Raw genomic sequence first — 22,500 nt, 5'->3', positions numbered from 1 at the left:
GGTGTGTGTAACAGTCCCCCTAATTCAGGTGTAACAGAGGTGTGTGTAACAGTCCCCCTGGTTCAAGTGTAACAGAGGTGTGTGTAACAGTCCCCCTGTTTCAGGAGTAACAGAGGTGTGTGTAACAGTCCCCCTAATTCAGGTGTAACAGAGGTGTGTGTAACATTCCCCCTAATTCAGGTGTAACAGAGGTGTGTGTAACAGTCCCCCTGTTTCAGGTGTAACAGAGGTGTGTGTAACAGTCCCCCTAATTCAGGTGTAACAGAGGTGTGTGTAACAGTCCCCCTAATTCAGGTGTAACAGAGGTGTGTGTAACAGTCCCCCTAATTCAGGTGTAACAGAGGTGTGTGTAACAGTCCCCCTGGTTCAAGTGTAACAGAGGTGTGTGTAACAGTCCCCCTGTTTCAGGAGTAACAGAAGTGTGTGTAGCAGACAGGAGGAAGGAGTCTCTCAGGATACAGTGCTGTGTGAAACCTCATGCTTAGTTTAGCCTTTGCACAGGAAAAGCTGATGTAACAAATATGGCAGGAACTGCTGCTGTGAGTTTGGTGTCTTTGGTGTGAGTCATCTAACAACATATCTGTCCTCTCTGGGCTCATTCTGAATATGCAAACAGCTGCCTGCACTGTGATCACATTCTCCTCTGTTACGCTGTTCAGGGTGATGAGTTCATTTAGTTGGGCTAATTCAATTAACTGCTAATAACATTTTTGGTTGATAAGTTATTTATAAGACGCCGGACTCTGCGAGTTGCCGTGGGAGAACTCTTGCTGGCATTTTCCACAGACCGAGATGCATCTCAGTTAGGCGTTTGAGACCAATTTCCTCAGACACCTGGAAAATAAAAACAAAACTTCATGTCTTTTCTGTGCCATCCTCAGCTCTTCCAGCTGATAACAGCCGTCAAAAAGCAAAGACATTCATCCAGGTCTTCAGAGAGAGAGAGAGAGAGAGAGAGAGAGAGAGAGAAAGAGAGGAAATGGAGGGAGAGAGAGAGAGAGAGAGAGAGAGAGAGGGAGAGAGAGAGAGAGAGAGAGAGAGAGAGAGAGAGAGAGAGGAAATGGAGGGAGAGAGGGAGAGGGAGAGAGAGAGAGAGAGAGAGAGAGAGAGGAAATGGAGGGAGAGAGAGAGAGAGAGAGAGAGAGAGAGAGGGAGAGACCTCTGAGGGCCCAGCAGTGCCAACAGGGGGGAAATCTTTGACATTTGTACATCCACAAATCCAACACTCCCTGTGTCAAAACGAAAGATGTTGCATAAACACGGAAGACTTTGAAACTCACTGCATGTCCCAGGCTTGCTTAACTAAGCACTAGTCTTTCTCTCTCTCTCTCTCTCTCCTGCTCTCTCTCTCTCTCTCTCTCTCTCTCTCTCTCTCTCTCTCTCTCCCTCTCTCTCTCTCCTGCTCTCTCTCTCTCTCTCTCTCTCTCTCTCTCTCTCTCTCTCTTCTTCTCTCTTTCTCTCCTTTGCTTCTTCTTCCCCATCTATGGCACATAAGAGGGTGACCTTCCCTCCACCCAGAGGGAAAATGAAATACATAAATATGAAGCATTTTATCTGCTTAAGAATGTGACTTTACTGTGGCTTGTGGTCTCAGACAGAAGAGCCTGCAGTAAGCTGACCTTTCCAAGCCCGTGTGTGTGTGTGTGTGTGTGTGTGTGTGTATGGTGGTGGTAGGAAATTAGTGGCTACCTACAACATATCCCACCATTATGATAATGTATTATTATTATTATTATTATTATTATTATTATTATTTGTTTATTGATTGATTTATTTTTAGATATTATTTTGGATATCTATTCAAAATGTCACATAATGCTAGCTTCTCCAGACAGGGCATGATGTGATATTAACAGCTTTTATAACTTGGTCAGCCAGCTCAGTAAGATCTGGCAGCGTTAAAGGTCTCGTCTCGTGTGTGTGTGTGTGTGTGTTTGTGTGTGTGTGTGTGTGTGGGGGGGTGTGTGCAGGGGGAGGGAGGGGCTCAAAAGGCAGAACACATAACCCCAAGAAAGAGTGCACATATGCACAAATGTTGGTCCAGCGTCTTTGGTCCAGCGTTAGCATGCTGTCTCTCATGATCAATGTACCTCATCCAGAAACACAGACTCAGAAACAAGCTACAGTGTGATGCTCAGAAACTCGGTACAGCCAATAAATGGAAATATGTGGAAATGAAAGTGTGATGTTTTAGAAAGGAGCCGTAACAGGCCGAGCGTGGCACAGAGAGGGAGTACCAGAGAGCAGAGGAGACATGCCAGCTACAATCAACACAGCTGCAGAGAGGAAGTGGGACAAGAAGCTCAGCTTCCGCAGGTAAATGTAATCACACAGAGTGACAGCCACAGTCATGTTTGAAACATTAGAACAGCAGACGGACAGTGCAGGGCAAACACACCTCCCAGTTCTCAGGAGGCACCAGCTCCTGTTTCCATGGCGAACAGACTGCGTGCTGCTGTTCTGTTTGGGATGTTCGGCCATCACATGTGTGATGGTTGCCAGGGGAGATTATTGTTTTCAAACTCAGCGCTTTGAGGTGCAGAGCAATTCTGTTTCCTCTTTGTTTAAGCTGGCAGTGTGGCTTCAGGCCTTCATCCCAGCTACTCACCACATACTGTCTCACTGACGCAGACGGCTTTACCACACGGCCTCGCTCCTCACCTCTTCTCCTGCTGCCTAATATTGTCCCTCTTCTCTTCAATGCTGGAGTGACTAATGCTGGCTCTTACGATGTGCAGTAGATGGAGATTAAAACAAAGAGTCACCTTCTGTCTGGGCTGTAAGTGATAGGCTATCATTAGCTTCCAAAACATAAGTGGGCTCGACGCTCCAGCAGTGAGGAACAGGCAGGTTAAGCAAACCTGTAGTTCTTCACTGCCATGTGGCCATGTGTCTCCCAAGCTGAAGCCCTCTGGGGTGTCTGGGATGTGGAAGCTTCCAGGAGCAATCGAGCGAAACCACAGGGCGTGTAGCACGTCTTGCTGACTGAGGGTGGGACTGTCTCAGACCAGGACACTAAAAACAGACAGGCTTTCAGCGGCGAGTGATAAACTGCTGGCACAGACGTGCGTCACTCTCGTTCTGGGGATGTATCGGTCTAATTTTGCCCGTCCCTGCGCTGATACACCCGGGTTGCTTCCCGGACAAGGCCTAACGCTCCCACGACAGTCATTAATGAAAAATGCATGAAGATGTAAGAAATAAATCCAGTTGGCCTACGTTAAAGATCTATTTAGGAGACAAAACGCCCTTTTCACGAAAGCAGTCTCCTTCTGAAGCAGCCGCTCTCAGTCCTCCTTAACACGCAGTAGTTCACCCAGTTTTACGCAGTCTGCACCCTTATCCATGTGGAAGGACGTCAAAACGGACACCGTCTCCTCCCGCCAGGATTCAGGGAGAATCCAGACCCTACGTTTGAAACACATGTTTAGGTGGGCTCAGAAAACAGACCTGCACTCTTGTTTACTGAGGAATTCAGAACTTCAGTGTTTGCGAGATTGCCGTCTCACCACTGTTAGCATTGGAGCGATGTTGGACAGTAGCGGAGACATCGCCGATACGTCCCCGAGCGGATCACTTCTGTCCTGCCCTGGTGCTTGTATGTCTAGTCCGCCCCTCGCTATCAGAAAAAAGCCTCTCTAAATGCCGGACACGGGCTGGACACTACCGTCTGTACTCACCGTGGGTGGGGGGCCTGACTCCGTATCCTGAGAAGCTGAGGTGTGTCTTTCTCAGCCACAGGGAAAACAAGACGAGCTTGTCCGCACTAAACAGGCTCTCACGGCAAGATAAGCGTTGCGCACACCACCGAAGAGACTGGAGCTTCGATAAGAGGCCAAGACAGGAAGGAAGCGAGCAGGGGGAGGGGCCTGGCAGATAACAGCCAATCATCTTGCATTAGTGCCCTGAGCCCTAAAAACAATGATATAGGCAGGTGGCAATATTCCAGTAATTACATTATTTAGCGATGAACAGGAAAACTGCCTTTTCTTTACCAGAATGTTTATGTTTGTTAAAAATTATTTACACACACATTCCTTTGATCTATATCAAATATATATTTGGCTATATTTTAAATAATGAATTATTAAATAGTAATATTTGCCCAGAAAGCAACATATATACGATTGATATAAACATAAACATGCCCACAGTCTCCTACAGACGGCCAGTGTGAAGACACTCTGTGTGGGTGATAACAGGGCCTACAGTGTCTTGTGTTCTGGTCAGTGGAAACAGAAAAGTTTACAACACTTGGAGGGCAAAATATGCTTAATTACCTGCACTATTCACCAACACCCCAACCCCCTCAACCCCAACACCCCAACCCCCTCAACCCCAACACTCCAACCCTCCAACCCCCCAACACTCCAACACCCCAACCCCCTCAACCCCAACACCCCAACCCTCCAACCCCCTCAACCCCAACCCTCCAACCCCCAACACTCCAACACCCCAACACCCCAACCCTCCAACCTCCTCAACCCCAACACTCCAACCACCCAACCCCCCAACACCCCAACACTCCAACCCTCCAACCCCCCAACACTCCAACCCTCCAACCCCCTCAACCCCAACACTCCAACCCCCCAACACCCCAACACTCCAAATCCTCCAGCCCTCCAACACTCCAACCCCTGAACCCACCAAACACATACACACATACAGCAAACTAATACAGCCCAATCAGTGTCCTGAGGCATAGGGATGCAACATAAGCAGTATTGATCAACATGGTAAGTATTGATAAGTATTATAAGCAGTATTGATTAACATGATAAGTACTGATAGGTATTATAAGCAGTATTGATCAATATGAAAAGTATTGATAGGTATTATCAATGCACTGCCACATTCTCAGTCAGAATTGCTCTTTAGTACAAGCGTAAGTCCACTCACGTTCACATTCACGTCAGATGAGGGCGTTTCAGACAATCTATCTATCAGTGTTTGAACAGATTATCTTTTCATATTATCCTCCCCACCCCATGAGTGACAGCCAGGCTAAATCATAAATGAGTTTTCTATGACCTTTCCCTGTTTGCAGAGGCTCTGGTCTCCCAAGCGTATGAAACCTGGACTGACCTCGTCTCCCGTTAAACCTGATGACATCATAAACTTCAGTTTTTTAGGGACACATGTAGAAGCATAGATTAACTAACACACACAGACACAGACACAGACACACACACACACACACACACATAACACAAACACACAGACACACACACACACACACACACTAATTGACTGTGCCTCGTTTATGGTCTCCTGTTTCATTGCGCAGGTTCATAAATGATCTGACTTTAACACTTTAATGGGCTTCTCCCCTGCCTGGCTGGAGATCACTGACTCCATCATTTGTGAACTGTCCTCTGTTTTTCTGGGTTTTTTTCTGAGATTATACTACTGTTTATTGGCACAACTAGACGCTTCAAAACGCTGCACACCAGACGGCACGAAGCAAATGTGAAACATTCACTCATAAGTGAGTATACATTTGTTTATTTGTGTGTGTGTGTGTGTGTGTGTGAGTGTGTGTGTGTGTGTGAGTGTGTGTGTGTGTGTGTGTGTGTGTGTGGGTGGGTGTGTGTGTACATGAAAGGCTCAACACTTCTTTTCTGTAGTTAATACTAGCAAATAACAAACCCGCCTACTACTTAGGAGTCTTTGTCTTTCAGTTCAACAGCTGACACATGCTCATTCTAAAAATACACCCTTTCTTCACCTGAAAGTCAACCTGCTTCATCTAAAACTGTAAGACTTTAGTACCACAGACATGAGCTTATAACTCTGAGTGTGCTGGAACAACTCACCGATGACACATTTACTACCAATTACCACTGTTTTGGTGCCTCACTAACAAAGACATACATGTATTTTGGCAATGTATTTAGTTAGTTAGTTCAACACATTATATAACCAGGTACATTACCTAATTGTATATGGTTACTATGGTGACCTTAGACAACATAATGTCATTTGCCACATCTAGTGTCCTCCCTGGGTCTCATGTTAGCTTTCTTGTGCAAAGATCCACTATGCAGGGACTCACAGATGGTCCACACGCACAGAGCAGCTAACTGGCCAGTGAACACCCTAAAAAAGGCAGAGTGTGTATAAAACTGACTGTAATTCCTGCACAGTTTAACGGATTTGAGCTGGTTCAACCCCAGAAATAAAGTGAGCATTCTACAGTTTAACTTCATAGGCACTATGTGATTGAACATGGAGCCAAAACAATAAAAATGTGTCACTAACCCATTACTCACACTCTGTGCTCAGTTTCTCCACAATGTTCCACTGGGAAGATGCACATTAAGCAAGTTCTTTGGCCACATGAACGTAAACACCCTCAGTGCAGTATTCCTGAGACCAAGCTTGAAATCTCCCCTTCCCATCACTGAGGTCAGAGGGCATAAGGGCACAGCAATGCTTTCAATGAAGCTTCTATTTTTTCTTTCTTTGTTTAAAACACAATTTAGCTTCCTTCAGTACACACGCTTTCACAGTGAAAACAGAATTCCCATTCCCAACATTCCAGTAGGAAAACAGCATTCATTTAATGACTGTCACACCATGAAATTACTGTTCTATAATCTGAAAGGGTTTACAATAGTACCAGAAAAGTCCTGCTCATTTAAAACAACATTAGCTTTTTATTAAAATAATAATTAGCTTTCATTAGCTTTCAGAAACTGTTAGTGACTGTTAAGCCTCGGTTCAGTCCACCAGGATTCTACTCCAGACCAGCTTTTCCTCTGATCCAGTACCTCTCAGGCTCCCTTCGGAACGGAGTATGAGTGAACTGTGATTGCTAAGACCTGGCTGGGTTTTCTGAGGAGCTGGCTGTGGTTCTGAAACACCGAACACCCCCCCCTCTCCTGGGAACCCATAGAAGCTGTCCAGAGTGCTGAAACCTCCATATTTAAACAGATACGCTACTATATATGGAGTCTTTGCGTGTAACTAAATGATGACACACTGCACCATCTTTCTGGGTGCAGTTTCTTGGTTTTCTTATTTGTTTAAAAATAAACAATTGATCTTTCATTCAATCCTTCACTCATCCATTCATCCATCCATCCATTCATTCATTCATTTAGAAAAAAAACACTTCTTATCATGTTCAGATCATTTAGAAGTTGTGTGACAGGCAAGTTAACATAAAGTAAGTTTAAGCAAGTTAACGTAAAGTAAAGTAGTGAAACTCAAAGCCAAGTATGTTCACCTCTTCTGAAATATGCAGCTTTGTCCTAATCAGTGCCTGTCGGGCAACGTCATGAGCTCCAAAGCAGTGAGGAAAGACTGGCCCAGCGCAAAGAAGCTCCAGAGCTGTGTGTAGCATAGCAGAGCATGAAATCTGCCTCTGTTAATTCAGATCTTCACATGACCTTTCCATCAGCTGCTGATATGGGAGCACCATGTGCAGGCACAGCTGGGACCTTCTCATTCTGTGATCCCTTCACCAACAGCTTGAGTGCACACTGAAGGAGACCTGAGTGCTCCTTGTCCCTCAGCCTTGTCGTCCGGAGGAAAAACAAAACCCCTTTGGATTTGAAGGACAGAGTTTTTCCATTAGAGCCTCACTGCTGTGTTCTCTGCTGGCTACATCAGACAGGCCCTGACGTCAGAAGACCGGCAGAAAGACTGGAGTGTCTCCGTGAGGGCTCATCTCATCTCACACTTTAACACCTTCTGAGGCCACTGAAGATACTACACTTTTCTTGGACAAAGCCAGCAGACATTTATTTAGCAAACACACTGTGATTAGATTGTCCTGATGGCAAAATGTCTTAAAAGATATTTCTGAAAATTATAAAAACATGAAAATATGGGGTGCAAGTGAGAAATCAATCCTTTTGTGCCTAAACAAAAGAGTGCAGCTCTGTCTCCTCAGTGAGACACAGAACATCTCTGTCTCCTCAGTGAGACACAGAACATCGTTGTCTCCTCAGTGAGACAGAACATCTCTGTCTTCTCAGTGAGACAGAACATCGCTGTCTCCTCAGTGAGACACAGAACATCGCTGTCTCCTCAGTGAGACACAGAACATCGTTGTCTCCTCAGTGAGACACAACATCTCTGTCTTCTCAGTGAGACAGAACATCGCTGTCTCCTCAGTGAGACACAGAACATCGCTGTCTCCTCAGTGAGACACAGAACACCTCCATAAATCCCCAAGCATGTGCCCGTCCATCCTCTACTGACCTGGGAACAGCAGGGGCCTGCGCTCTGCTGCCCGCGCCTGTAATCAGTCTTACAGCAGCAGTTAGATTAAGCGTCATCTCCACTAGGCCAATACAACCCAGTCCTCTGAAAATTACTAAGGAATTAGGATGGCAGATGTGTCTGTAATGACTTAATCATGCCTCTATACTGCCAATAAAGCACAGCCAGGATGTAATATTGCAAAATGCATCTTCTTATGCAACTAATGTAAAAACAAAGGAAAACATGGAATGTGAAATAATGCAGATGTACTACAGATTATTGGGCAGGTTGGGTATGGACTACTAACATAGAGAGAGGGGAGGAGAGAGCGAGAGAGAGAGAGAGAGAGAGAGAGAGAGAGGAGAGAGAGAGAGAGGGAGGAGAGAGAGAGAGAGGGAGAGAGAGAGAGGGGGGGGAGGAGAGGGGAAGGGAGAGAGGGGAGAGAGAGACAGAGAGAGAGAGAGAGAGAGAGAGGGAGGAGAGCGAGAGAGAGAGAGAGGGGAGGAGAGAGCGAGAGAGAGAGAGAGAGAGGGGAGGAGAGAGCGAGAGAGAGAGAGAGAGAGGGGAGGAGAGAGTGAGAGAGAGAGAGAGAGAGGAGAGAGAGAGAGAGAGGGAGGAGAGCGAGAGAGAGGGGATGAGAGAGAGTGGGAGAGAGAGAGAGGGAGAGGGGGAGGAGAGGGGAAGGGAGAGAGAGAGGGGAGAGAGAGAGAGAGAGAGAGGGAGAGAGAGAGAGAGGGGAGGAGAGAGCGAGAGAGAGAGAGAGAGAGGAGAGAGAGAGAGAGGGAGGAGAGCGAGAGAGAGGGGATGAGAGAGAGTGGGAGAGAGAGAGAGGGAGAGGGGGAGGAGAGGGGAAGGGAGAGAGAGAGAGGGAGGAGAGCGAGAGAGAGGGGATGAGAGAGAGTGGGAGAGAGAGAGAGGGAGAGGGGGAGGAGAGGGGAAGGGAGAGAGAGGGGGAGAGAGAGAGAGAGAGGGAGAGAGAGAGAGAGGGAGGAGAGGGGAAGGGAGAGAGAGGGGGAGAGAGAGAGAGAGGGAGAGAGAGAGAGAGGGGAGGAGAGAGAGTTGCTAAATTGTTGGTGTTTTTCTGTGTGTACATTTTAAGTGTAATCCTACCACTCCAACTACCCCACTAACAGCTCAGGGTAGTTGGTCCTGATCTTGTGTGAGGAGAAAGTTTCAAGGACCCACATGGCACATCCAGTGTAACAGTATCAGTGTGTTTATAGAGAAGCTTCTCCATCATACCGTCCCAATCTGATATTCTATGTCTATGCGGCAAAATCCACATGCTGCATAAAGACCACCAACATACTTCTGCCTGTGGCTGTGTGTAGGAGTAGCACAGGAGAAATCACATGTGTATTCTACACTCCGGCCACTCTGAGAGAGCCAGGCTTCAACTAGATTAGGCCGCAAATACGGGGATCAGAGAAGAACCTCCAAAATAAAGGCCTTATTTCGGTCTCCGTTGTCTCATATTTACGCGGGCTGATTCATTTTTTTTCGTCATTTTCATGCCATAGGACCAAGCCAGAGAACGTGACGGGAAACCAGAGCACCGGAGAGCTCCGGCCCTCCGGGGTCTTTTGGTTCCTGCTGGCATTTCCGAGGATCCATTTAAACGTGTAGAGGTGACATGCCTGACACCTGGGAGCAATTTCCACTCACACAATGCCCTTTGGGCAAAAATGTCACCCAGGGAGGAGGAGATTCATGCTCAGACGTGGAGTCTCTCCACTTCTGTTTTGTCTTGTTTAGGATTCATTTCAGTCTTGTATGCTCAGAATGAGCACTGGTCCCTTTGACTGTGGTCATGGCCATCTTTAGCTCAGCGCATGTCAAGCAACTCACATAAACACCAGAATTCCAGAAAGTCACCTGATTGCTTGGTGGCTTTTCCGACAAATATGAGTCTTACCTTACAGGATCTCTGAAAACAGGCAGCCAATGAGATTTCAGCTTTGGGAAAAGCCCCTCAGACTCCTTGAAGACTGCTCCAACAGCCAGGTTCCCAGAGGCACATCTGAAACAGAGATAAACCAGAGAATGTGTTAGTGGAGTTCACTGTGGCTTCACAGGTGCCTGGTCTCTGTATTGCAGGTCGTGCTGGAGGCAGAAGCACAAATGAGAATGGACCATGGCCCTTATACGCGATCTCAGCTGGAGCACGCTGCATTTTCCTTTGAGTTAATTCTGGAATTATTTATGGCGGGCGGCTCTTGGACCTCGCGTGTGCTCTGATTCCAGCGCTTTGCCTGAGGAGTCCTCCCCGTGGGGACAGCGGTGGCGTCTCGCTATGTCCCTTCCTTGCTCTTCCATGTCGCCCCCTGCTGTTAGCTACCATCCATTCTCCCCACATCACACAACGTTGGAGACGAGCCAGACTGAGCTGTGTGCCCGTTTCAGGTAGGAACATGAAACGGGGTCATTACGGTGAAAAACAACTCGGTGGCAAACATCTATTTCGATAAGTCGGAGAAGCAGGATGTTATGGTTCAAACCCTGCTACACACTTACACACGGCCGAGTGTCGCTTTGGAGCCAAAGAGTGAGAAGGAATGTAGGAGGCTGTGCTCAGTCATGGGTTCAGGGAATTTATCACCCCCTTGGATTATGAAGATTAAAGCCTATGGCAAGGAGGGAGGCGTTCCACTTGGTGCCATCAGACCTTCTCGGCAGGGGGGACTGATCGTGTTCCACGGTGCAGGGGCCTATATGGAAAACTGGAGGTGCAGAGTGACACACCACCTCATGGAGCACACAGGACTGAGAACGGAAAGCGAGCGTCCAGCTCTGTAATCTCCGCTCTTCTCCCACGCAGCCTTAACCCGCCCAACCACACACACCGTCTTGGGGCGTGTTGGGGCAAGTTATTCCTACGTTAGCCAGAGTGCTGATGGACTAAAGTCGAATCGGTCCGCATTGCGTCAGCTGTACGCTTACAATATATCCACATTTCTAATAAACATGTTATGTTTCCAAGATAGAAATTTTAATTAAATCGTAGTGACAAGCGGTTTTAAAAACACTATAAAGGTAGAGATAGAGGGAGAGAGAGAAAGAGAGTGATAGAGGGATGGAAAGAGAGAGAAAGAGAGAGAGAGAGAGAGATGAAGGGTTGAGTTACAGTAACATTCAGGTCCTTCAACTGCAGGCAAGGAGTGAATTACACAAACAGGCTCTTTGCAGAAACACACTGTCCATCCTCGAACACATACACACACACACACACACACACACACACACACACACACACACACACACACACACACACACACACACACACATTCCACATGCACACAATGTTGTTGTGTCTTCAGGGACAGTGTCCACGAAGACAATAATGTTTTTAATTTGGTCACATAAGAAGATTGTCTGCAGTGGCACGAAAACAGACCTCTTCCTTTAGGAGTTTTTTCCGCATGTCATTCCTGGCCTCCCGCACACCCACCAGTTCTCACATGTTGGGGGATGATTTAGGGCGCTGGGGTCAGGAACAAAGATTAATTAGAGCTCAGTCTCTAATGAGAATTCCCACGGAAACAGACACACACATGCAGAGAGGCCATCACCCTCAGCCGTTCACACACAGCTAACTCAAAATAGCACTGCACACTTCTCTGTGTGTGTGTGTGTGTGTGTGTGTGTGTATCACATGGCCGTGGTCTGACTGAACACTGGAAGGTGATGTAAAGACTCTATTTGTCCCACAGCAGAGAATCTTCACCATGGTCTGATGGTGTTAACATCTGTGCATCAGGGCTCTCATTGGAAACCATAGCAGAACAGCAGGAAGTGTATCAAAGCCTGATGCTGCGTGCTCCAGCTCAGCCGTAAAAGATGATCAACGTGTTTGAGATCGACCCACTCGTCCATTCTATTAGCAGGATGCTAGCAGGTCATAACAACATTAGCAGCTCAGAGTGTCCGCTGTGGAAGTCAAACTCTGGATAAACAGGTCCACAACGGTGAGACTACGTGAACAGAGTAAATTGAAAAAGTGAGTTGATAGAATGAACATAGAGACTGAGTTTAGAGAATGATCTGAGCGTGAGATGAGAATGATCTGAGAATGTGAATAGAATGAACACACTGAAAGAGTGATTTGAGTTGGGAATGTGAAAGAGAGAGTGTATTGAGAGAGAGAACCGGATGGTAGCAGGAGTGGGGCATGTGAACGGAAAGAATGCAGTAGAGTGTGTGAACAGTTAGAGTGAGTTGAGAGGGTGAATAAAGTGAGTGAGTAGAGCACATGAACTGAAGCAGTAAGCTGGCAAGGGCTGAAAGAATGCAGAGAGAACAGGGTCTGGAGAAAATGGACAAAGAAAGTGTGTTGGGCATCTGAACTAATCGAGAGACCAGAGAGAGTGAACAGAGGGAGTGAACAGAGGGAGTGAACAGAGTGAGTTGTGAGAGTGAACTGAAATGTCTTTTGTCTGTTAAGTGGTATTAGAAGAAGCGCGCTTGTGTAAAACACACTTTTAAGACTGTCCTCTGTTCATGTCATATTTAAGACTGCCCTCTGTTAAGGCTGTCCTCTATTCGTGTTGTATTTAAGACTGCCCTTTGTTCATATCATATTTAACACTGTCCTCTGTTCATGTCGTATTTAAGACTGTCTTCTGTTCATGTCGTGTTTAAGACTGTCCTCTGTTAAGACTGTCCTCTATTCATGTTGTATTTAAGACTGTCCTCTGTTCATTTTATATTTAAGACTCTCCTCTATTCATGTCATATATAAGACTGTCCTCTGTTCATATCATATATAAGACTGTCCTCTGTTAAGACTGTCCTCTATTCATGTTGTTTTTAAGACTGTCCTCTGTTCATATCATATTTAATACTCTCCTCTGTTCATGTTGTATTTAAGACTGTCCTCTGTTCATGTCGTATTTAAGACTGTCCTCTGTTCATGTCATATTTAAGACTGTCCTCTGCTCATATCATATTTAAGACTGTCCTCTGTTCATGTCATATTTAAGACTGTCCTCTGTTCATATCATATTTAAGACTGTCCTCTGTTAAGACTGTCCTCTATTCATGTTGTATTTAAGACTGTCCGCTGTTCATATCATATTTAATACTCTCCTCTGTTCATGTCGTATTTAAGACTGTCCTCTGTTCATGTTGTATTTAAGACTGTCCTCTGTTCATGTCGTATTTAAGACTGTCCTCTGCTCATGTCATATTTAAGACTGTCCTCTGTTCATAGCATATTTAAGACTGTCCTCTGTTTATGTCGTATTTAAGACTGTCGTCTGTTCATATCATATTTAAGACTTTCCTCTGTTAAGACTGTCCTCTGTTCATATCATATTTAAGACTGTCCTCTGTTAAGACTATCCTCTATTCATGTCATATTTAAGACTGTCCTCTGTTCATATCACATTTAAGACTTTCCTATGTTAAGACTGTCCTCTGTTCATGTTGTATTTAAGACTGTCCTCTGTTCATGTTGTATTTAAGACTGTCCTCTGTTTATGTCATATTTAAGACTGTCCTCTGTTCATATCACATTTAAGACTTTCCTATGTTAAGACTGTCCTCTGTTCATGTGATATTTAATACTGTCCTGTTAAGACTGTCCTCTATTCATGTTGTATTTAAGACTGTCCTCTGTTCATTTTATATTTAAGACTCTCCTCTATTCATGTCATATATAAGACTGTCCTCTGTTCATATCATATATAAGACTGTCCTCTGTTAAGACTGTCCTCTATTCATGTTGTATTTAAGACTGTCCTCTGTTCATGTCATATTTAAGACTGTCCTCTGCTCATATCATATTTAAGACTCTCCTCTGTTCATGTTGTATTTAAGACTGTCCTCTGTTCATGTCATATTTAAGACTGTCCTCTGCTCATATCATATTTAAGACTGTCCTCTGTTCATGTCATATTTAAGACTGTCCTCTGTTCATATCATATTTAAGACTGTCCTCTGTTAAGACTGTCCTCTATTCATGTTGTATTTAAGACTGTCCTCTGATCATTTTATATTTAATACTCTCCTCTATTCATGTTGTCATATTTAAGACTGTCCTCTGTTCATGTTGTTTTTAGGACTGTCCTCTGTTCATGTCATATCTAAGACTGTCCTCTGTTCATGTCATATTTAAGACTGCCCTCTGTTCATATCATATTTAAGACTGTCCTCTGTTAAGACTGTCCTCTATTCATGTTGTATTTAAAACTGTCCTCTGTTCATTTTATATTTAATACTCTCCTCTATTGATGTCATATTTCAGAATGTCTTCTGTTAAGACTGTCCTCTGCTCATGTCATATTTAAGACTGTCCTCTGTTCATGTCATATTTAAGACTGTCCTCTGTTCATGTCGTGTTTAAGACTGTCCTCTGCTCATGTCATATTTAAGACTGTCCTCTGTTAAGACTGTCCTCTGCTCATGTCATATTTAAGACTGTCCTCTGTTCATGTCATATTTAAGACTGTCCTCTGTTCATGTCGTTTTTAAGTCTGTCCTCTGTTCATGTCGTGGTTAAGACTGTCCTCTGCTCATGTCATATTTAAGACTGTCCTCTGTTCATGTCATATTTAAGACTGTCCTCTGTTAAGACTGTCCTCTGTTCATATCATATTTAAGACTGTCCTCTGTTCATATCATATTTAAGACTGTCCTCTGTTCATATCATATTTAATACTCTCCTCTGTTCATGTCGTATTTAAGACTGTCGTCTGTTCATATCATATTTAAGACTTTCCTCTGTTAAGACTGTCCTCTGTTCATATCATATTTAAGACTGTCCTCTGTTAAGACTATCCTCTATTCATGTCATATTTAAGACTGTCCTCTGTTCATATCACATTTAAGACTTTCCTATGTTAAGACTGTCCTCTGTTCATGTTGTATTTAAGACTGTCCTCTGTTCATGTTGTATTTAAGACTGTCCTCTGTTTATGTCATATTTAAGACTGTCCTCTGTTCATATCACATTCAAGACTTTCCTATGTTAAGACTGTCCTCTGTTCATGTGATATTTAATACTGTCCTGTTAAGACTGTCCTCTATTCATGTTGTATTTAAGACTGTCCTCTGTTCATTTTATATTTAAGACTCTCCTCTATTCATGTCATATATAAGACTGTCCTCTGTTCATATCATATATAAGACTGTCCTCTGTTAAGACTGTCCTCTATTCATGTTGTATTTAAGACTGTCCTCTGTTCATATCATATTTAATACTCTCCTCTGTTCATGTTGTATTTAAGACTGTCCTCTGTTCATGTCATATTTAAGACTGTCCTCTGCTCATATCATATTTAAGACTGTCCTCTGTTCATGTCATATTTAAGACTGTCCTCTGTTCATATCATATTTAAGACTGTCCTCTGTTAAGACTGTCCTCTATTCATGTTGTATTTAAGACTGTCCTCTGATCATTTTATATTTAATACTCTCCTCTATTCATGTTGTCATATTTAAGACTGTCCTCTGTTCATGTTGTTTTTAGGACTGTCCTCTGTTCATGTCATATCTAAGACTGTCCTCTGTTCATGTCATATTTAAGACTGCCCTCTGTTCATATCATATTTAAGACTGTCCTCTGTTAAGACTGTCCTCTATTCATGTTGTATTTAAAACTGTCCTCTGTTCATTTTATATTTAATACTCTCCTCTATTGATGTCATATTTCAGAATGTCTTCTGTTAAGACTGTCCTCTGCTCATGTCATATTTAAGACTGTCCTCTGTTCATGTCATATTTAAGACTGTCCTCTGTTCATGTCGTATTTAAGTCTGTCCTCTTTTCATGTCGTGGATAAGACTGTCCTCTGCTCATGTCGTATTTAAGACTGTCCTCTGTTCATGTGATATTTAAGACTGTCCCCTGTTAAAACTATCCTCTGTTCATGTTATATTTAAGACTGTCCTCTGTTCATGTCGTATTTAAGTCTGTCCTCTGTTCATGTCGTGTTTAAGACTGTCCTCTGCTCATGTCATATTTAAGACTGTCCTCTGTTAAGACTGTCCTCTGCTCATGTCATATTTAAGACTGTCCTCTGTTCATGTCATATTTAAGACTGTCCTCTGTTCATGTCGTTTTTAAGTCTGTCCTCTGTTCATGTCGTGGTTAAGACTGTCCTCTGCTCATGTCATATTTAAGACTGTCCTCTGTTCATGTCATATTTAAGACTGTCCTCTGTTAAGACTGTCCTCTGTTCATATCATATTTAAGACTGTCCTCTGTTCATATCATATTTAAGACTGTCCTCTGTTCATATCATATTTAATACTCTCCTCTGTTCATGTTGTATTTAAAGACTGTCCTCTGTTCATGTCATATTTAAGACTGCCCTCTGTTCATATCATATTTAAGACTGTCCTCTGTTAAGACTGTCCTCTGTTCATGTCGTTTTTAAGACTGTCCTCTGCTCATGTCATATTTAAGACTGTCCTCTCTTGATGTCATATTTAAGACTGTCCTCTGTTCATATCATATTTAAGACTGTCCTCTGTTAAGACTGTCCTCTGTTCATGTCATATTTAAGACTGTCCTCTGTTCATATCATATTTAAGACTGTGCTCTGTTAAGACTGTCCTCTGTTCATGTCGTATTTAAGACTGTCCTCTCTTGATGTCATATTTAAGACTGTCCTCTGTTCATATCATATTTAAGACTGTCCTCTGTTAAGACTGTCCTCTGTTCATGCCTTATTTAAGACTGTCCTCTATTCATGTCATATTTAAGACTGTCCTCTGTTCATATCATATTTAAGATTGTCCTCTGTTAAGACTGTCCTCTGTTCATGTCATATTTAAGACTGTCCTCTTTTAAGACTGTCCTCTGTTCATGTCATATTTTAGACTCTCCTCTGTTCATATCATATTTAAGACTGTCCTTTGTTAATACTGTCCTCTATTCATGTCGTATTTTAGACTGTCCTCTGTTCATGTCATATTTAAGACTGTCCTCTGCTCATGTCATATTTAAGACTGTCCTCTGTTCATATCATATTTAAGACTGTCCTCTGTTAAGACTGTCCTCTGTTCATGTTGTATTTAAGACTGTCCTCTGTTCATGTCGTATTTAAGACTGTCCTCTGTTAAGACTGTTCTCTGTTCATGTTGAGGTTCACTGGGCTTTTCAATCCCTCTGCTCTGTTATCACAGAGCTCCTTCTGTTGGAGTGTTTGCCCCTAGCCTAGGTGCGATGATAAGTGTGGGGTAATTAAAAGGACCCCGGGGTAGAAGTAGAGGATCCCAGTGAGGTTTGACTGAGCTCATCAATGAGATCAAAGCATCAGCCGAATGCCAGGGCACTTCCTTCTGAAGACCTGTCCTGTGTTTAACAGCAAAGTAATTGGGAGGCAATTAACCAATTAACCAATGAACCAGTTAGCCATATTTTAACAGATGAATCACACATTTGTTTTTCCGTGTCATTATTTTGCCTTAAACTGTGCAGTTGGCCCCAAGCCTCTTTGTTCCTTGACTCTGAGTGGAGTGATTAACCAAGGCTTTCAGAATTTTGGCTTAAAAGGAAACGCAATTGTAAAGCAGAGTCAGGTGCTAGTGAGCAGACAGACTTCCTGTGTGAGGCAGGATTCAGCATTGAACAGTCTCTAAAAAAAAAGAAGAAAATAGCAAATGTTATGACAGGATAAGAGCAAACTCCCTGTATAGACCTGCATGAGGGATTTGAAAAGGCAAAATCCAATATGCCTGCTAGATCATAAAGCCGTAAACCTGCAGAAGTGAGAGGAGAAGAAAAAGGAGACCCATGGGAAGGAATGGTTCAGGGGATAATTCCAAACTGCCCTGGGAGACTGACGGAGACACTGGTTAAAGTGGACCTCTATCATGGGCTGAAAAAAGACCTCAAACCCTCTACCGGTACACATTAGTCTACTGTAGGCATGTGTGTGTGTGTGTTTGTTTGCGTTTGTGTGCTTGTTGATGTATATTTGTGAGTGAGTGTGTGTGTGTAGATGGATAGGCCTTCCTGTGTGATGATCAGTGTGAGAGACAGGTCTTAGACAGACAGACCTTCCTGTGTGATGATCAGAGGGAGAGACAGGGCTTAGACAGACAGACCTTCCTGTGTGATGATCAGAGGGAGAGACAGAGCTTAGACAGACAGACCTTCCTTTGTGATGATCAGAGGGAGAGACAGAGCTTAGACAGACAGACCTTCCTGTGTGATGAGACAGGTCTTCTTTACTCTGTGGGAGGAGTCCATTCCGGACTCTTCTGTCTCCTGGACACCTCGACACTCTTGGACTCTGCAGACTAAAGCAGGAATGAGGTGTCTGGGTGGATTCACTTTCAAGCACAACAACAACAACAACAAAAATGGAACTTTTCTTTTTTGTAATTTGTAATTTAAATAGTAATTTTCTATTTGCCCACAAAAACCTGCACACAAGGGGACCACACAGAACAAGACCTGTGTGACATAGTTTGGTACCTCAGAATACCAACGAATACAAAATATCCCATCTCCTCAGTTAACTACCAGAAACCCAGAGCACTACAAGAGGTGTTGTTTGCCTGTGCCATGTGTGTGTGTTCTCACCACCGTATCTTGAATGGCAAACGCATGAAGTTTTTGAATGACAAATGTCAGGAGTAACTGCGGGGAATCTCAGCTCAAAAGAATTCACAGAAAATGCTCAGCAAAGGATTGCACGAGACACTTCAGAGGATCGGGCCACTGCCACCAGGGTGGGTACAACCGTGGCCCACCTTCACACTTCACACAGTTCACACTGACCAATGTCACAGGTAGGGGGCAGTAAAAACATCTGTCTTTTATCGTAAGCAGAGACGGGGTTCATCAGAGCATGGCCTGACTTTGCTGTCTGTCAGAGGGTTTTCAATAAATGTCAGAGAGAACTTTAGGGTCAGATTTTAATGTTCCTGGATTTTCCAGGTTTCAGGTTTTCTGTTGTCTGAAAGATAAACATGAAGGAAATTAGAACAAAAGTACAACCTAGATCCCTTAACAACCAACAAATGCAGGAGAGATGAACAGCTATAAATGTCTGTACTACTACACAGAGACCTCGCTCATAAATCCTAACTATGTAATTTCATGGGTAATTACAAAGCAAGTCAGACAGCAGTGAGAACATGTCTTGAACACAAAATTTCAAGAACATGTCCTCCTGAACGCATGTTCTGAATGCCAAGTTCCTGAACACATGTCCTCCTAAATGCATGTCCTGAATGCATGTCCTGAACGCATGTCCTGAATGCCCAGTTCCTGAACACATGTCCTCCTGAATGGCCTGTCCCTCTCAGGACACAGCCATCTCTTTCCTAGGGAATCTGCCTCAGCTATATTCCACTCAGAGGTCAAAGAAGACACAAATCTGACTGACCATTCTGTCTACTTGCTGCATCTCTCGGCCCAGTGAAGCCCAAACATTGTTGTAGCCCTATTGTCAACATTGTTGGCCAAGGACAGACACGCAGCTCTGGGGAACCGATTTTATGCTGTTTTGAGACAAAGACCCCTTGACCTTCAGACGTGTATCTCACATGGCTCTGATAAATAATGTGTCCTAAAGTCTCACTAGTGAGGACTCCACAATAAGATGGATGCTATGTCAATAAAAACACAAAAATAAACATGTAAATACATTGTAGTTCATTTAAATGCCAATCTCAAAAGTGTACTGAGGTGGACCCTTAAGGTTGTTCAATAACTACATTATTTCTGAGGGCAATTTCTAAGATCACATAACAGCAAATAGTAAGGATTTAAAGATTTGTAGAAGCCAGGTCGTATAAGCATAAATGATAATGTAATCATATATAAGATATATGATTGCTAGATATGGTATTTAGAAACAAATGTAGGACTTGTAGTTTAGTGGTTTAGTGCTTAAGGCAACTGCATGCAGATCATTGTAGTTTGATCTCTGGGTCAGGCAAAATCCCGACTAACACCAGAAGACTCCTGGTGCGGCAGTTCTGTATCTGAAATGTGAGACTGTGAAGGTAGAGAGTCTGGAACTAAGGAACATGGCTCTGCAACGAGCCCACAAGCCCAGCCAGACGGTGTAAGACAGGGGAGCTATGACTGAAGACAGCGCCTTCCTCCATGAGCCGAGCAGTTAGTGAGCAAGTAATGTGGAACGTTGCCTCCTCTCACAACCGGAGATGCAATAAAGGGAAAACACCACTGCCCAGAAGAAGCATCTGAGATCTGAGGAGAATGGTCACAATGCGTCTGGCATCTACCACTACCAGAGTGTGATGTGGACATGTGTGAATAATGTGGACACTGTGGACGTGTGAAAGATGATCGTGACTAAACTAACTACCGTCCTGGACATACACCAAGTCTAAGTGAACAAACTGGTGTTTGCTGCCTCAGTAATTATGCTTCAGACCCCAGGCCACAAAACACAAGCCACGGACCCCTCACACTGTCCAGCTTTGGAAACAGAGGCTGGACACCCAGATAAAGGTGGACGTCAGCACACTAACAGAGCTGCAGAAGGGTAGACAGATCAAACATGTGTCCTGAGCCCTATAAGTGAGGCTCTAAGGTCTTTTAAACAAGACTAGTCAAGTTTATTTATAAAGTGCTTTTTACATCACAAGTTTACCATGTGTGGGTCCAGATCTCTAACAAAGGTCCAGAAACCAAACAGTATGGCATCCAGACCGCGGAAACACCAAAGAAGTAGAGGCCAACAGAGGAAATTCCCTTTTCACCAATGACCAGTCCAACGTGTACTCTCAGTCAGGGTTGTACTCTCAAGCCTGAGTGTGGATCCACCCACAGCTGAAACAGGACAGCACGGTAAGATATGGGAATAGTTATCTTCACATATCGGAGAATGTGCCATCACATAACAACCATGCTCAGTGGTTAAGAGATCTCAAAGCAGGAAGCAGTCGGCATGACGACAGCAGAAATCCAAGAGTAGGTGAGAAACATGAAGAACCAGGCAGATCCTGGCCCAGACATGAGTCACCCAAACTGGCTAAGGAAACGAACAGCTCTGCTTGGCCAGCCAGCAGAAACAATGCTAATGTTGGCTCCAATCAGAGCTGAATAACAGAAGGCAGGGCATTACTGAATATGAAGGACCCCAACAAGGGCCAAACACCATCCAACCACAGACCACAAACTTGCCTGCCCACAACATAAGAAAACTACTGCTCAGGAGGGGCTTGGTAGCAACACCAGAGTCTAAACGCATCACCTGCTGACAGATAAAGCTGTCCAGCAGAACTCCAAACCAGACAGACCAATCTAAGCATTGTCTGGATCAGCTACAAGAAAACATATGACCCAGTGCCACACGTTTAGCGCCTGGTAGCAGGACGTAAGACATGCCAGGGATGGCAAACACTGAGACACAAGTGTCAAGAATCACATACAGGAACATATGCAAGACACATGAGCTGGACAGGATGGTGGAGAACTGCAAGGCTGAGAACCTGTGAGACCTCCAGATCCAGACAGATAAACGAGTAATTGAGAACCAAGCTGAGAATGTGACTGCAGAACAGAAAACAACTGATGACAGATAAAACTAAAACACAGGATTGCTTGATTTCAATAATCTCAGTGACTCAAATCTTTCTTGCAATCTTCCTTGAATCACTTTCACTTCATATATTGTGAATAACTTGAATAATTTGACATATACAACTCTGTATTAAACTGTAAAAAAAAGCAACACTAGCTAAGCTTTACCACATAAACACGGTGATGACCTGATATGCTAAGAACACCAGGTTTTCCAGCTTGATTTACAATTTTGTAAATGTTCATTCACTGTTTACCACAGAATGATTTACAAAGCCCTTAACATCATGTATAAAGATATTTGAGCAAACCCAATTTAAAGAAAAGTAGCACATTTGTTTAGTTAGCCATTCTATGACCTGCAATCCTTTTGTGAGTTTATATGTACAACCAAATATTGTATTATAATCCCATAAGTCTTTTGGTGGAATAATATCGGAACGTACCTGTGCCATCACAGTAACGCTAGCTATGCTTCTGATGTGAAGAACAGCACTGGAAGTGCAACTGAACTTTGCAAAAAGTTTGTCAAATTGTTGCAGCATCTGCACTTCCAGAGACGTTTTGGAGTTCATGTGTCTGTTAAAGTCCAATAGTGGCCTGGCGGGTTTGATGGAGAGTTTGATGGAGCCTGTGGCTGTCATCTCATTCCCTGGGTAACGAGAGCAGAAGAGTGCTTGTCTTCTGTGGGCGTATTTGCATCCAGCCACAGCCAAACACTCTTAGGATCAATACTGGATTGAATCTTCACCTCCTGTCTCCTGCACAGAGGCCTGT

The 22,500-nt window shown here is 43.9% G+C and overlaps 1 protein-coding gene across 4 annotated transcripts in view; it reads right to left on the bottom strand.

Annotated features, from left to right (window-relative positions):
• The window catches only part of lingo2 (leucine rich repeat and Ig domain containing 2), a 209,197-nt gene that overhangs the window by 121,331 nt on the left and 65,366 nt on the right, over positions 1 to 22,500 (bottom strand). The window contains exons 2-3 of one of the 4 annotated variants that reach the window (XM_081698952.1): positions 18,363 to 18,461; positions 10,130 to 10,234 (exon numbers count right to left, since the gene is read on the bottom strand). The exons of 1 other annotated variant lie outside the window; for it this stretch is intronic. The gene's annotated coding sequence lies outside the window, so the exon portion shown is untranslated. The remainder of the gene's footprint in view (positions 1 to 10,129; positions 10,235 to 18,362; positions 18,462 to 22,500) is intronic. 2 more of the 4 variants (XM_035532440.2, XM_081698953.1) reach the window with 2 other exon arrangements.

Source organism: Electrophorus electricus, chromosome 16, assembly GCF_041902795.1.
Source record: "Electrophorus electricus isolate QZ-2024a chromosome 16, ASM4190279v1, whole genome shotgun sequence".
Classification (NCBI taxonomy): domain Eukaryota; kingdom Metazoa; phylum Chordata; class Actinopteri; order Gymnotiformes; family Gymnotidae; genus Electrophorus; species Electrophorus electricus.
This window is presented reverse-complemented; position numbering and strand designations above follow the sequence as displayed.